The following is a 5,486-nucleotide window of genomic DNA, read 5'->3' as shown; positions in this document are numbered from 1 at the left end:
CCTTCCCATTGAGGCGCTTATTTTAATGCCAAAGCGCCTGAAAAACGCCCAGTGTGAAAGGGGTCTTAGCGGAACTTTACCAGCATTTTTTGGGCGCTGGCAGTGTGAATGGGCTCTGAAAGCACTCATGCCTCGTACACACGATCATTTTTCGGCCTGAAAAAAAAAACGTCGTTTTTCAGCATGTAGAAAAAACCTTGTTTTTCCAACTTCATCATTGAAACGATGTTGCCCACACACCATTTTAAAAAAATGCTCTAGCAAAGCGCGGTGACGTACAACACGTACGACGGCACTATAAAGGGGAAGTTCTATTCGCCTTTGGGCTGCTTTAGCTGATTCTGTGTTAGTAAAAGACGATTCACTCTTTTCTGTCTGTTACAGCGTGAAGAATGTGCTTACTCTATTATGAACGGTAGTTTTACCAAAACGAGCGCTCCAGTCTCATAACTTGCTTCTGAACATGCGCGGGTTTTTAACGTTGTTTTAGCCCACACACAATCATTTTTTACAACCTGAAAAACTACATAGTTTAAAACGACGTTAAAAAATGCAGCATGTTCTGAATTTTTTTTTTTCGTTTTTCAGAACCTGAAAAATTATGTGAAGCCCACACACAATCATTTTAAATTACATTTTTTAAAAACAACGTTTTTTTCATGCTGAAAAATGATTGTGTGTACGCGGCATAAGGCTTTCACATTGGGATTGCAAACGAGGCTTCTTTCAGGCATTTTACAATCGCTTTTTTTAACGCCAAAGTGCCTGAAAAAACGCCCCAGTGTGAAAAGGGTCTTAATAGAGTCTATCGAGAATTATAGATTTGACTGTATTTTAAATATATTATATCACAACATGTTTGAAGTCTGAATATCTTGTGATGTGAGTTTGTAAATGATAAAATGTTATCTCTCAAACAGGTTTAGAGGTCAGAGTAACTCAAGGGCATTCATTTGTTATCGGACATCCTGGCCTCTACCCGTCAGGTGATATCACCTTTCTGTTTATTTATAAAACTCAGTTTAGCACGATTTACCTCTATGTGAAAACATAATATAATCCTGTGTATTTTACAACAAAAACATAATGGGGTAGATTCAGAAAGAAGTTACGCTGGCGTATCTATTTATACGCCGCGTAACTTCTAGGATGCTCCGGCGTATCTTTTTTCTGTATTCAGAAAACAAGATACGCCGGAATTGGGCTAAGATCCGACTGGCGTAAGTCTCTTACGCGGTTGTATCTTAGTTGCATATTTACGCTGGCCACTAGGTGGCGCTTCCGTCGATTTACGCGAGGAATATGCAAATTAGGTAGATACGCCGATTCAGAAACGTACGTCCGCCCTGCGCATTTTTTTACGTCGTTTACATTAGGCTTTTTCTGGCGTTAAAGAGGGGGTTCACCCTATAACTTTTTTTTTTCCTAGCATTAAACTAAGCATAGTAGCGCGAGCTACAGTATGCCTTTATTTAATTTTTTTGCCCCGTACTCACTGTTTAATCCTATAGTGAAGATTCAGACTCCCGCGGGGAATGGGCGTTCCTATCCAGAGGGAAGATGATTGACGGCCGGCTCTGGCGCGTCACGCTTCTCCGGAAATAGCCGAAATAGGACTTGGCTCTTCACGGCGCCTGCGCCTAGTCTGTGCGCAGGCGCCGTATAGCCGTGAAGAGCCGAGACCTACTCAGGCTATCTTCGGGGAGCGTGACGTGCCATAGCCGGCCGTCAATCATCTTCCCTCCCGCGGGGAGTCTGAATTTTCACTATAGGATTAAACAGTGAGTACGGGGCAAAAAAATAAAATAAAGGCATACTGTAGCTCGCGCTACTATGCTTAATTTAATGCTAGAATGTTGTTATTGAGGGTGAACCACCGCTTTAAGTTACCCCTGCTATATGAGGCGTATCCTATGTTAAGTATGGACGTCGGGCCAGCGTTGAATTTTCCATCGATTACGTCGTTTGCGTAAGTCGTTCGCGAATAGGGCTGTACGTAAGTTACGTTCACGTCTAAAGCATTGACGATTTGCGGCGTAATTTCGAGCATGCGCACTGGGATTCTTTCACGGACGGCGCATGCACCGTTCGTAAAAAACGTCAAATACGTGGGGTCACAAGTAATTTAAATAAAACACACCCACATCATCCACATTTGAATTAGGCGGGCTTACGCCGGACCACATACGCTATGCCACCGTAACTTAGGGCGCAAGTTCTTTATGAATACGGAACTTGCGCCCTAAGTTACGGCGGCGTAACGTATCTGAGATACGTTACGCCCGCATAAATTTACGCCGGGCTATTTGAATCTACCCCATTGCTTATAAGTTAGCCATGCAACTCTGAGCTCATTCATACAGATGACAGTCTCTGCCACCTCCCTGAAAAACAATTTTTAACAGGTGGTTTGGAAAGCAATACATTTGTCTCTTGGAAGACCCTTTTTTTTAAAATCCCTATGGTAATTTTACATTAGACTACCATGCGGCACCCAGCATAGCTGTGTTTGGCTTAACAGGCTCCTATGGCCTGTACACACGATCCGAAAATCGGACGAAAAATACAGATTTCGTCACAATTGTACCATAATCGGATCGTTAGTACAGAGCTTTCGAGAGCCGATCACCACAGTTCATCTGATATTATTCGATCAGACAAGCACAAACGTTTTTCTCGTACTATACCAGATCGTACCATTTTCATTTAGTCAGTACAGTTGCCGTCCGAAAATACAATACAAATGCACTACAACACATGACATTACTTCTGATTTTTTTTTTTCTGTCGTACAAGAATTTTCGTGACTTAAGTAACCTCTCTATTTTCGATATGCGAATATTAAGCGAAAAAAGTCTGACGATCTGTCGTCCAAATTTCGGATCATGTGTAAGGGGCATACCAAGTTAAAGTTGCTGCACAGCAAAGTGAGGCACCATAGGCACGACAATGTAAACAGACCAGTGATCATTGGAGGAGAGCAGGCTGATTTCCCAGCAAAGCTAGAGAACTAACCACGTTGTGCTCTCCTGTTAAGTCAGTTTAGTATAGTATAGTCAATTGAAATAAATATATGGACACTTTTTTGTACCAGTGTTCAGTTCTGCGAGAGGCTACATAGGGCTTTATCATTTGGTCATTGAAGTCTACGCCTCCCTTAATATTTAGATTATAATCGTGGATGCAGAGAGGCTACTTAACGGCACCAGGCACCATCTGAATTTAGACCGTCATGGAAGACAGGATGAATACATCACATTTGTCCTCCCATTTTACTGCTAGTACTTCTTCATTCTGCAATCAGGCTTTCTCCACCTTTCTAAGTGGGGTGTAAAAGAGTTGTTGGGGGGAAGCCCCTGCAATTAGGTTGCATGGTGCCACAGTAGCAAATTTTTTGATGGAACAATGTCTAAAAAGTAGACTGCTTGCATACAAGTTGTCCACATACAAATGGTACCCCATACAGAACAAGAGTGACAAGTCCTACACTATCTTATCACTGCTCCCAATGTAGTCTGGGCATTCGGGGGGCTCTACTTGACTGTCTTTTTCCTCATAAATTCTAATATGTACGTATGTATAGCTTGTGGCCCTCTCACAGAGCTTATACATTTTTACCCCATATCTGCCACGCTTGTTGGGGAAATAATACTTAATTCTAAGCCTGCCAGTAAAATATACAAGCAACTCGTACATCTCGTACATCTATGCAGATGTTTTGTTGCGTGTATACACATCTGCAAATTTCTTGGACAGGTCATTTATGAGGGTCTGGATTTTGTGGAGCCGATCATAGTCAGGGTCACCCCGAGGTTATTGTCATTGTGCAGGGACCGACATGTCAGAGCGCCGCTCTCCTCTATGGGGGATCGGATGAAGACAGCCCGTAGAGTCCGTTTTCATCCGATCCGATATGCCAGACGGATTAAAAATAAATTAAATTAGAAATAGGGTTTCCATCCGTCAGACTTAAGTGGATCGGAGCAGATCGGATGTCAGCGGACATGTCACCGCTGACATCCGTCGCTCCATAGAGGTGCACGGAGCATCCGTTTGTGTGTGTGACGTACCTGGTGGAAGAGTCTGGTATGCAGAGGGAGGCCTCCCTTACACCTCTGACTCGAGGCCCCTCATAGGGAAGACAGGAGGCGCAGGAGTGCAGAGTCTCACGAGAGCCTGGCAAACTTGCTGGTAGACGAGCTGGACCAGAACTGGAACAGGAACTGGAACGGACCCGGGAACTAGTGGTCAGTGTAGTATAGTGGTCAGTGTAGTGTACAGTATAGTGGTCAGTGTAGTATAGTAGTCAGTGTAGTATAGTGGTCAGTGTAGTGTAGTGGTCAGTGTAATGTAGTGTAGTGGTCAGTGTAGTGTACAGTATAGTGGTCAGTGTAGTATAGTGGTCAGTGTAGTGTAGTGAACAGTATAGTGGTCAGTGTAGTATAGTGATCAGTGTAGTGTAGTGGACAGTATAGTGGTCAGTGTAGTATAGTGGTCAGTGTAGTGTAGTGGACAGTATAGTGGTCAGTGTAGTATAGTGGTCAGTGTAGTATAGTAGTCAGTGTAGTGTAATTGTCTGAACACATCGGTCAGACGGCCACCTTCTCCACCGCTCCTTCTGTGACTGACAACACGTTGTCCAGGACCAGGATTTTGTAACCTCCCAGTATCTGGGAACGTGTTTCACAGACCTTTCTGCAAGGCCTCCCGAAGATGTTTCATCTTCTGCTCCCTCTGTGATGGCAAGATAAGGTCCGCAACCTTATTCTTGTAACGTGGATCAAGGAGGGTTGCCAGCCAGTAATGATCCCTCTCCTTGATAGCACGAATACAGGGATACTTCCGCAGGCTTTGCAGGATCAGGGAGGCCATACAACGTAGGTTTGCTGCGGCATTGGGTGCGGACATGATCCACAGCCACCTTGTCCCAGCCACGTACAAGTCCATGGGTCTCTTGGGACTGTAATTGATCCCTTAAAGACTGCTGCTGATGCTGAGTGCTGGGCTCCACCTCCATGCTGACACAATCCTCCTCTTCCTCCTACTCCTCCTCCTCTTCTTCCTGTGTGATAGGCGGACAAGCAGGAACACTGTCTGGATAAAGGGGGCCTTGAGAGGTAAGGAAGTCGTCCTCTTCCTCCCTCTGTTCTGCCTCAAGGGCCCTGTCCATTATTCCACGCAGCGTGTGCTCCAACAGGTGAATAAGAGGGACAGTGTCACTGATGCATGCACTGTCACTGCTTGCCATCCTCGTGGCCTCCTCAAATGGTGACAGGACAGTGCATGCATCCCTGATCATGGCCCACTGGCGTGGGGGAAAAAAACCAAGCTCCCCTGACCCTGTTCTGCTGCCATATTGGCACAGATACTCATTGATGGCCCTCTGCTGCATGTGCAGCTGCTGCAGCATGGCCAACGTAGAGTTCCACCTGGTGGGCATGTCACAGAATAGGCGGTTCTTGGGCAGGTTGTATTCCTTTTGGAGG

Source organism: Rana temporaria, chromosome 8 (genome assembly GCF_905171775.1).
Source record: "Rana temporaria chromosome 8, aRanTem1.1, whole genome shotgun sequence".
NCBI classification, from domain to species: Eukaryota; Metazoa; Chordata; class Amphibia; order Anura; family Ranidae; genus Rana; species Rana temporaria.
The sequence above is the reverse complement of the archived record's forward strand: the minus strand, read 5'-3'. Positions refer to the sequence as shown.